At 30.5% G+C, this 12,151-nt stretch overlaps 1 non-coding gene across 1 annotated transcript; it reads right to left on the bottom strand.

The window, feature by feature from the left end:
• Window positions 1-245: 245 nt before the first annotated feature.
• On the bottom strand, window positions 246-352 carry LOC149519258 (small nucleolar RNA R71). The gene has a single exon (XR_016341976.1). It is a non-coding gene; the product is annotated as a small nucleolar RNA R71 (small nucleolar RNA).
• Window positions 353-12,151: the final 11,799 nt, after the last annotated feature.

Raw genomic sequence — 12,151 nt, 5'->3', positions numbered from 1 at the left:
TCGATGTAAGTTACTGGACATTCGAGTAAAGATCTGAATGCTCAATTTTGGAATTTTTTAGAGATAAGTGATACATTTAAACATAATGGTGTTATTGAGAATGCTATAAAGCTTAGGTTATTTCCATTTTCCCTTAAAGATAGAGTAAAGAGTTGGTTAATCTCAATCCACCAGATTCCATTAACACTTGGGATGATTTAGTGCAAAAGTTCATGGCTAAATTTTTTCCTTCAGCCAAGATGGCCAAGCTTTGGAATGAAATTTCTACATTTGCCCAGCATGAATCAGAGACCTTGTATGAAACATAAGAGAGATACAAGAAGCTCTTAAGGTGATATCCATACCATGGACTACCAAAATGATTGAAAATCCAGATATTTTATAATAGGTTAGTACATAATATTAAGACACTCTTAGATGCTGCATCAGGAGGTGCTTTAATGAGTAAGACTTTTGACATAGCTTATGAGCTGATTGAAGATATGGCAACAAATAATTGTCAGTAGTCTAATGAAAGACAACATCATAGGAAAGCTTTAAGGGTGTACGAGCTTGGTGAGCTTCAATGCTTAATGTTAAGGTAGATGCCCTAGCCAAATCTATAGAATCTATACATTGTAAGGTTACACCCTTAGAGCTAGTTCTAGTCATTCTAGGTTAACTCTTACACCTATAGTTTTCATAGCTATGAGTGAGACATGTGAGGTAGGTTACCTAGGAAAGTCATGTACAATTTCTCATTCAAAGTCAGTTTCATTTGTAGGACAAAACTTGAGGTAGTCCAACAACCCCTATTCCTTGACATTTAACCAAGGCTGAAGGAATAATCTTATCTTTTCTTAGAATCAATAGCAAAACCACCATCTCACATCTTTTTAGCCTAGTTAGGCACCTTTACCACTAGTACCACCACTACCACAGCATGCTCAATTTCCTAGACTACCTCATCCACCTAGTTTCTAATAGCCACCTTATCAGCAACAGTCTTTACAATAGCACTACACACCTTTATATCCATTTATGTCACTCTCAAATAAAAAAATGTCAATTAATGATCTTTTAGATTCTTTCATTAGAGCTTAGACTTCATTTATACAGACTTAAAATATAATGTTTCAAAACTAATCTACATCTATAAAGAACTTAGAGACCCAGATTAGTCAACTAATTACTTTTTTAAATACCTAACCTTAGGGCACCTTACCTAGTTACACAAAGGTTAACTTTAGGAGGAAGGGGAAGGAGCACTATAAAGCAATCACCCTTAGGAGTGGAAAGTAAATAGCTAATGATTGAGTTTAGATATGTTTTAAAGGTAGAGATGATGAAGGGTCTGATAATGATAACCCTGATAGGAACTTAATTCATAATGGTGATGAGGGAAAAAATAAGGATAAAGGTGTAATCCTTGTTCATACTTAAGTACCACAAACATTATCCTCTAGTGTTTTAATAAGTTCATCTAAGGCTGCTCCTCCTTGAGTTGAGCCATCTAGGCCTTATTTTCTTTTTCCTCAATGATTTTATAAATAGAAAGAAGAGAAGCAATTCTCTAAATTTTTTTTTAAAATGTTTAAAAAGTTGTATATTAATATTTTATTTACAAATGCACTTGAACAAATGCCTACCTATGCAAAATTTATGATGGATATTATCTCTCATAAGAGGAGGCTTGAGGAGTATGAGACAGTTGTACTCACTAGTGAATGTATATCAGTGATTTAGATAGCATTACTTGCTAAGCTCAAAAATCTTAGTGACTTTACCATTTCTTTTATTATAAGTTGTATGTCTTTTGACAAAGCCTTGTGTGATCTAGGTGCTACTATTAACCTGATACCTTGGTCTATTTTTCAAAAATTAGGCATAAAGAGGCAAAACCTACCTTAGTTACTCTATAATCGATAGGTCATAGAAATACCTTAAAAGGATAGTAGAATATGTTTTGGTCAAAGCATAAAAGTTTATTTTTTCTACTAATTTTATTGTGTTGGATATGAAGGTGGATTGAGAGATCTTAATTATTTTAAAAAGACCATTCGTAGCCATAGAAAGGGCATTGATAAATGTATAGAATGGTGAATTGATTATGCAAGTATAGGATTAGGTTTGGTTTAATGTTTTTAAAGATTTGAAGTATCCAAATGATTCTAAGGAGTGTTCTAGGGTTGAGGTAGTAAATAGCTTGGTTTATGATGTTTTACACCTAGAGCATCCGTTATAGCAATTTAAAGATTTCCCTTTTATCGATGAGATAAAAGATATGGATTTAAGTAAGGATAATGATGATGATGTAATTTTGATGATCTTTATTGGTTGATATGTACCACATCTTAGTGTTGGGCCTTTAGTAGACATAGATACTCTCCTTAAAGTAATTAAACCTTTTATGGTAGATCCATAAGTTCTAGAGCTTAAACCATTATCTTCACACCTTAGGTATGCCTACTTAGGTGAAGATGACACTTTGCTTGTGATCATAGCAGCATTCTTGACTGCTGATCAAAAGGAATGACTTCTTTCAATCTTACGTGATCATAAGTTAGCTGTAAGTTGATCCATTATTGACATTTGAGGTATTAGTCTATCTTTCTACATAGACAAGATTTTGATGGAGGGTGGATTTAGGTCAACCATAGAGATGTAATAAAGGTTGAATCCAACCATGAAAAAAGTGGTGAAAAAAGAGATTATAAAATGGTCGGATGCTGAAATCATATATCTGATTTCAAATAATGCATGGGTTAGCCCAATTTAGTGTGTGCTTAAGAAGGGTGGGATAATAGTGGTACAAAATGAGAATAATAAGATGATTTCCATAAAGACTATTACTAGATGACAGGTTTGTATAGATTAGCAAAAGCTAAATAAGGTCACGATGAAGGATCATTTTTCTTTACCTTTTATTAATCAAATATTAGACTGAGTATTCAGACATGAGTATTATTATTTTTTGGATGAATATTCCAAATAGAGTGAAATAGTTATAGCACCTAAAGACTAGGAGAAGATTACTTTACCTACCTTTTTGGTAAAATGCATTTAGGAGAATGCCTTTCAGACTTTGTAATGCACCAAACTACCTTTCAAAGGTGTATGATGGTGATTTTTTCTGATATGGTAGAGGATTTCCTTGAGGTGTTCATCGATGATTTTTTGATCTTAAGTCATAGCTTTGAGAATTGTCTCAATCATTTTGCTCATGTTTTGACTAAATGTGAGGAAACCAACCTAGTGCTAATTGAGAAAAATGTCATTTTATGGTTAGAAAAGGAATAGTGCCAGGTCATAAAGTTTTTTTCATAGGTATTGAAGTTGATAGAGCAAGATCAAGGTTATAGAAAGATTGCCACCTCCAACTATAGTTAAAGGTATTAGGAGTTTTCTTGGACATGTAAGAATTTACAAAAAATTCATTAAAGACTTTTCCTTTATTTTTAAACCTTTGTACAGGTTGTTAGAAAAGGAGATGAAGTTTAAATTTGATGATGATTGATTGCATGCTTTCTAAGCACTTCAAAAGAAATCAATTTCTGTTTCATAATTATAGCACCTGATTGGTCTCTACCATTTGAACTTATGTGTGATGCTAGTAACTATGCAATAAGAGTTGTTTTAGGCCAAAGGATGGGAAAGCAATTTCATGCTATATATTGTGCAAGTAAGATTTTGAATGGTGCTTAGTTAAACTATGCTACTACTGAGAAAGAGTTGTTAGCTGTTATATTTGCTTGGATAAGTTTCGCTCTTATCTCATAGGCTCTAAAGTTATAGTTTACACTAATCATGCTACAATTAGATATCTCATAACCAAGAAGGACATAAAGCTTAGGTTGATTAGGTGGATTCTCCTCTTATAAGAGTTTGATTTAGAGATGAAAGATAAGAAAGGATCAGAGAACTACATGGTTGATCATCTTTCTAGGTTAAATAATGGTGGCATTAACAGTGATCTGAGCATTGGTGAGGCTTTTTCCTGATAAGTAGTTGATGACATTTCAGCATGATACTTTACCTTGGTATGCTAACTATGTCAATTTCATTGTTGGTGGGGTTTTACCCTTAAATCTATCATTCCACCAAAAAAATTTTTTTTGCATGATCAATATTATGTATGGGACAAGCCTTATTTGGTTAGGCAATGTAAGGATCATATTTTAAGGTGATATGTCCCAATGGAAGAAATTGATGATGTACTGGACATTGTCATGCTTTTGATTATGGTGGACATTTTGAAGGACAAAGAACTGTAGCTAAAGTGCTTCAATCAGGATTCTATTGGCCCATTTTGTTTCAAGATACACATTTGTTTGTTCAAAAGTGTGATTGATGTTAGAAAGTTAGAAGCATATGTAGGAGACATGAAATGCCCTTCAACCCAATTTTAGAGGTTGAGATTTTTTATGTATAGGGTAAGGACTTTACGGGACTTTTCATTTCTTATTGTGGGAGCCATTATATATTGGTGGCTGTGGATTATGTTTCAAAATGGGTAAAGAGAATAACTTTGCCTACTAGTGATACAAGGGTAGTACTTAACTTTATGAAAAAGAATATATTTCCTAGATTTGGAACCCCTATAGTCATCATTAGTGATGAGGGATCTCATTTTTGTAATAAGGTGTTTGATGCATTAGTAGCAAATATGGGGTCACTCATAAGGTTGCCACAGCTTATCATTCACAATGTAGTGGTCAAGTAAAAGTGTCAAATAGGAAAATCAAGTTTATACTTAAAAAAACTGTGAATTCGAGTCATAAATATTGGTTTAGGAGATTACATGAGGCATTATGGGCATATAGGACCGCTTTTAAGACTCTGATTGGGATGTCACCCTATCAACTAGTATATGGCAAAGCTTGTCATTTGCCAATAGAGTTAAAGCACAAGGCATATTGGGATATTAAAAATTTAAACTTTCATTTAAATGCTACAAGTGAGAAATGACTTTTACAGCTCCACGAGCTTGATGAGTTTCACTTGCGTACCTATGATAGTGCTCAGTTGTTTAAGGAAAAAATGAAAAAATGGCATGACAAACGAATATTGGAAAAAAGCGTTTCTTGAGAGGCAACCTAAGTTTTATTTTTCATGTTATCACTTTTTATGCATGCTTGTGTATATATGTGTTTAAATGTTTTTTTTTTTGGTACATAATTGAGTTTCATAGTTTATACATAGTTGTTTTTGTGTTCATTTAGTTTTTGTACATATTGATATAGTTTCTTTGTGTCAATTTTTTCTTTGTTTGTAGCTTGAATAAGAGTTTAAAGTGGAAACACTAGTTTCAACCAATGCTACATGAGAGATTCAGCGACCATGCCTTCATGATGATACGAAAGTTTCCTTATTCCTCTCTTTTATGCTTAGTGCTTGATGCTTACATATTAAGGATAATATGATGTTTAAGTTTAGGGGTATTAGGGGAATTTTTTGAATTTTCCTTGATTTTTGATGCTTTCTTTGATTAGTTTTTCATGAAGCCAATGGTAGGTAGTGATTGATAATGAATATAGCTTTAGAAAAAGATTGAATGTGTGTGAAATATCATATGATGCTTAGGCTGAGAGAATTCTTGAATATGGTATTCATTTGTGAGTTAATGTTTTGAACATTGAAATTCATTTTTTATATAGTGTTGATTATGTTAGCATGAAATTATTTTGCATTGATATCTAGTGTTTTGTTTTATGATTCTAGAATTTGTTTTTATCATTTCTTGAGGTAAAATCCTATTGGACACATGATTAGGGAAATGATATAGATTATCTGTGGATCGATTGAGCCTTTCGAGCCATCCTTGATTTAATATTTTCATAGTCACCCCATCTGAGCCTTGTAATGCCTTTTCTTTGTTTTGAAATCACATTATAATCCTATAGCCTTTCTTTTGATATTTTCTATCTTTTTGGTCCCTTACCCTATATGCATTAAGACATTCATGTACTATTTGTGAGCTATGCATTATTAGAAAAGAAGGATAGAGCTTGGACAAAAAATAGGAAATAATAAAAAAAAATTCAAGCTAGAAGAAAAAAATAAAAATAAATAAATAAACCATAGGAAAAAAAGAAAAGAAAAAACAATAATAATAAAAATGTGAAAAATCAAAGGAAAGAAGAAAAGAAAAAAAAAGGTACAATCAAAGTTTGGAAGATGATTCTTTAGTTAAGCTTACCTTTTTACCTTAAGAGCTCAATGATAAATGGTCTTAGACATGTGATGCATTGTTAGGGTACTTGAGCCTAAATGACTTTATCATACCGTAACCATAGCCTTACATTACAAGCTTATTAAAGTCCTAAATGAACCTTGGTCATATGTTCACCTACATTAGTGGAAAGAGATATGATAAGGAAACTTATGGAACATAAGCATGCTTTATGGATCATTGTTATTAATGTCTCATGAGTTGCATAACAGTACTAGATTTTATGAAAGAATATGTGAAAAGTGTTGCTTACTTGTGGAATCTTAGTTAGGAATAACTTTAGCCTAAGTAGATTTTTATATATTAGCACTCATTCAAGATTTTACTTTAGTTATATTTACTGAGCAATCCATGAGGCTGTAATGTTGAATGAAGTGTTGAAAGTATAATGTGATTTTTGCTAAATCCTGTTTTGCTTGAGGATAAGCAAAAATTCCAATTTGAGTGTTTGATTGCACTAAAAATTTTAGCTTTTTAGTGTATAATTTTAGTGAAATTTGACTATTATTTTAGCTTGTTCTTTAGCATTTCTTACCAAAAATACTCCTAAAATCACAATTGTCTTATGTGTAGGTGCAATTGAAGAAGATACAAAATTTTGAATATAAAAGGGAAGATTGTGGGGCTAATGGCCTTCATTAGTGTCAATTTATCACATTGATACTTAAAGAGTTTTTTCTTTAAACCTTTCTTGCTTGAATTTTTGTAGCTTTATTTTCTTATATTTTTTTAGCAAAACTTCTTATAGAAATACTCATTAAGTGTTGAAATCTTTTTATAGAAAAAGTTATAATAAAAAGAATGTGAATGTGCATGAAGGATCAAGCTAGAACAGGGTTGATTAAGTTGGGTTAGAGTGTGTTACATTGAAAGGCTTATGTGGTAATTTTAAATGAGATGATTGGATGAATGAAGTAACTTGGTTGAAGCTATACATGTGAAAGAATGAAAATGAAAAGCTGATTAAAGAAGCAAAGCACTAGACCAACCTAGGCATGGAATTTAGGACTTGGACACATACAAAGGTTGCGGCACTAACAGGAATCATGCAGGCTCAAGAATGCACCAGCATGTAAGACCCTAGGTCCCACTATTTTTACTATAAATAAAGGAGAGGGCTGGCTTTAGAGTTAGTTAGTTGTTAGCTTTTCATTTTTATTTTACTGCATTTTCTTTTTGCATTTTCTTACACTTTCCTAGCTCCCAAACATTTGTTATACTTTTTTTTTTTTTAGTGAAAGTTGCTGCCAATTACATGTTTTTGTGTATTTTCTTTAGATATTTTCAAATATTGCATTGAAATTTGAGGATTCAAATAGATTTTATTTCCAAACAAATTAACTCCATTTACTTTTCCACTTGTTTGTGAAATTGATTAGGTAAATATACAGTAAGTTTTTACATTGAATCTATAGCAACTTTGTTAGATTTTGTTCAACCTTTTTTTATAGGTTGCTAAGCTATGATCATCAACATTTATAGATGTTAGAGTGAAACTTTAAGCATACAATTTTAGGTTAAAGGTTGAAAGGTGTGATTGAAGTGGTAGCTGGCTCCAAGAGTGATTACTGGTTAGTGTGGATCTACTTTCTTCATGGACTTGCTTGTTTTCTTTTCTCCCTAGATTCATAGTTTTATGATTTGCTTAATGATTCTTGATTTTTTTTTTTTTTTAGGTTTTACTTGATTTAGATGCTGTTTGGAACTAAATACTTTCTATTGAAGCATGGCAGTAATGTGTTTTGTGTTCAAGTTGCTGAATTGATTTTGCATTTGATTTTTGCTCTTTTCTTATGGATTCTCATTAGAAATTTGTTTGTACTAATGTTAATAATGTTGTTGAAGATTTCTTGTTACTTTTCATGATGATTTGCTAAAGTTTTGTGTTTAAAAAAACTAATGTAAATCAACATATGGTGCAACAGTGTCTAATGGAGTTCAAGTTAAAGTTTTTTATTTTTCAACATTTCGGTTTTGTTTCTTTTCATTTCCTTGATTTTTTAATCTTCATTAGAGATAGGTTTCTTTGCTAGTATAGGGCTTTTATGTACTAAAGATCCATGTTGCATTTTCAATCACTATTATGTGCATTAATTGCATGGATAAGATTGAATGCTTCCTCTATTCTGTTTTGCCTTTTTTTATTGTTTATTGGAGCTAGTTAATACATTTTACTGCATTGAGTAGATCTTTTCTTGTCCATATAAAGTGCAAGTAGACTTAGGATCATATATACATTTGATGAATTTAGACTGAGTTGGTTGTGATATTGAATTTACACATATGAAGATGCATTCATTGTGTTGTCACATTCTTGCATTTGAATATTTCTTTCATTGAACTTCTTCATATGAATTAGCAATTAGTTTTTCATATAAGAGTTGTTTAGTTTTAATGTTTCATCAATAAACAACTAAGTAGTTTTCATTATAGGTGTTAGTTTATAGAATACATTAGATTTTCATTTTTTTAGAAGCCTAAATACTATTTTCACAGAATTTTGGTTTTTTAGAATTTTAAGTACTCTTTTCATTCGAATATTCCATTGTTTTTTCACATTTGATTTTTAATTTTATATTCTATTACATGTTTTTGCATTTTATGCCTTAGTTTTGATTCATAATTTTTCTTTTATAAAACTTGTTTCTTGATTTGATTTTGCATCATTAATTTTGTAAGAATATATTTTGTTTCCTTCTCTTTCTTTCCATTGATAATGATTGACCGAACCAACTTTAACTAGTGTATAGGAAGAAACAATACTTATTTAGGAAACTCTTTAACTAATCATTAAAGGATCAACACTTAGACTAGCTAGTCTTTATTATTACTTGTTGGCCTGTGTGCATGCAAGATTTTCTAATCATAGCATATTCTTGCTACTCTTAGAGTGCATCTTCATGAGACTTAATCAATCAAACATATCTTTTTCTATAAAAAAGAAACATTTGATTTTTCACCTGTTCTTACTCCATTATGATATGCACTTATTACGTTTTTGTTGAAAAATGATTTCATTTATTCTTATCAAAATTTATTTTTCCTTTTTCTTTTTTAAGAAAAATTTTATTTTCTTCCAATAAGAATTTTTTTGGTGAAAAGAAGAAAACAAACACTTTATATCGTAAATCAAAACTCACTTTGCATTGATGAAATTCTCACCAAACATAATTTTCCTTTTATGCAAAAAATTCTTTACTTTTTTAAAAAATGCCTAATAAATAACTCAAAATTAACTAACAAAATTGCCTTACATAACTAAATTTCATGATAACAAAATGAAATATTCCTAAAAATGTGACTTTGAAGTCTCTTAAGAATTGGTGTTCACATTATCGATGAAAGAGGTGACAATTTCCCATTTTCAAACAAATTGAATGGTTTATCACATCAATGTTTTGGTTCATCAAGTAATCCCTCACCACTTGATAAGAAAAATGAATAATCTTTCATCTAGGCATATGAATAAAACATAAAATTTTTAAGTTTATAGATTTTTCATAAATAAAAAATTTTGAAATCATTTTAAAATGTAATCAAACTTTAACATTCTTTAGTTTCCAAGTGTGATATTTCAATAAATGTCAAGACAAACCTTAATGGATTCAAAATTTTGGAAAGTCGTTTAGGAATGGAAGAATAAGGCTCAAAATTTCAAAATCAATCCCTTTAATAAATTTCAAACTTCCATGGTATCAATATTCTTGAATTTTTCAAAAGTCTTGCTTCATACTGGCTTCTCTTACTTCGTTAGACATCCAGATTGGTGTCAAAGTTTTCAAATTTGCTCTAGATTTCCCTTTTTTCAGTTTTCACCCTAGAACCACATTCTTCCTTTGTTTTTCTTGCATTTTTCTTAATTGTTTCATCATGCACCTAATATGTGTATTAAGACATATGCACTTAATATGTGAATACTCATATACATATCTCCCTCTAGTGCCTATGTTTTAGCTCTTCTACATTAGTGTATTAAGACATCTATAATAAGTTCTTTCTTAGCTAATTGTTGCATATCCACCAATTTTAAACCAATAATAATCTTTATCTTACCAAGAAAATGATCGGACAAGAATTTAGCATTTGTCCTTGAGTTCTTAAAATCATAAGAACACACATGATGGTCATTAAATGTCTTAATCTTGTGAAACCCATCACTGTTATCAATAGTAGCATAAATATTAAATGGATAATCCAAATCTTTAAACTTAACCCTTATCCTATTCTTTTCTTTCCTTACCCTCTTAAAATCAAATTTTTTAGCTGTTTCATATTTGGTCAACGCTTCCTTAAACTACTTAGGACTATGAAAGATCATGCCAAGAGAAAGCCTTCCTTCCATATCTAATATATTGCTAGACCCACGGTGTCCACCTGCTTTCTTTTTGTGCTCTTTTTTTTCTATCTTTTATCTCTTTTAATAAATCATAAAAATTAAGTTTATATGGTACATCATTAATCCCCACAATTCTACCTTGCTTCTATTCATTGAAATCTTTTAGTTTTCTCTTAACTTCTTATGTCTTTTCATTTTCATTATCTGTTAACCATGGCACTTCTACAAACTCATCATTGGTGTCATAGCATCCATTTTCATCCTCATTCACTTCATTCTCTACTTGTGCATTTCTTATCCAAACTTCTTCCTTCACCATTGTATTTTCAAATTTAATTTCACTATCCTTATGTAAATCATAAGACCCACATGGATTATCCTGATATTCTAGATTCTCACCAAAGTTATAAATACCTTTATTTGGTGGGCTACCAACCTCATTGTCATTATTTAGACCACCTACCTTAGTTACATTGATTGGACCATCTACCTCACTAAAATTGGTTTGACCACTTTTATATTTAAGTATACCCTATTAGCATTTATCATTAAGTCATCATCATGATTTTGAACTTCAATAACATTAGGCAAAAAACCATAGGATCTGTAATATTAGCTATGTCAACACCATGAATTACATACCCATGAATCTCTTCTACCTTCATCATCTGTTTTATCATCAATAAACATGACATATTATCATAGCATTCCCTTAATCCATGATCTAACCTAGCCTTTGGTATAAGGTAATATAATTTTCTAACATTGGAATAACCAACATCTTTAATCAATCTAGAAAATATATTATATGACAACACATTAGGATCAATTTCCCACACATCTATACCCCTCCACATAGGCTGAATCAGGATTAAGAACAAAATTGCCTCCCACATGCAAATGCAAGCTACACTTTATTGAAGCCATTTTCTTAGACTGAAAAATGACCCATAAATACAACATATAAAATAAAAAATTAGTGCCAATCAAAGCAACATGTTACAAAGTAAAACATAAATTATGTTTCAATAATGTATATTAATGGAATATCAAGTCGTGGAACCCTAAAAAAAGCACAAAATAGAAGAAAAGGTATGAAAATTCTACAAAAGAACTAAGTAAATTGATTTACATACCCAATAAAGAAATGACAAATAAAAATACAAAAAACCCAAACTTAGTGAGTATTGTACAACACATATGACCCAACAAAAGAAACGACAAAAAATATAAAGCATAGAAGAATAAAAATACCTGTAGATTCTTAACGATTTGATCTCTCTAAATTAGAAATTTTTATAAAGCAATTTTTTTCTTTTTTATGGAATTGGAGATTTCAATTAGGGGTTTATTTTGTTTGAAATTGGGTATTTCATCAACGGTTTCTTTTAGGTTTTTTTTTTCCATTTCTCTAATGTTACCTTTTTTTTTTTGTCAAGATGTTAGTTTGAATGTTTTAGGAAGTCTTATTTTTAAGATGTTTCATGAAGAAATAAAAATAGAATAAAATAAAAAACATGATTGTGAATAAAAATTAAACATAAAAAAAATTCATTAGCAGTAAAATTTTTATTCAAGCATACTAATAAGGATGTCATGTGATA

This window comes from Durio zibethinus, chromosome 4, assembly GCF_047325235.1.
Source record: "Durio zibethinus cultivar Kanyao isolate XHJ-2024 chromosome 4, ASM4732523v1, whole genome shotgun sequence".
Taxonomy (NCBI): domain Eukaryota; kingdom Viridiplantae; phylum Streptophyta; class Magnoliopsida; order Malvales; family Malvaceae; genus Durio; species Durio zibethinus.
This window is presented reverse-complemented; position numbering and strand designations above follow the sequence as displayed.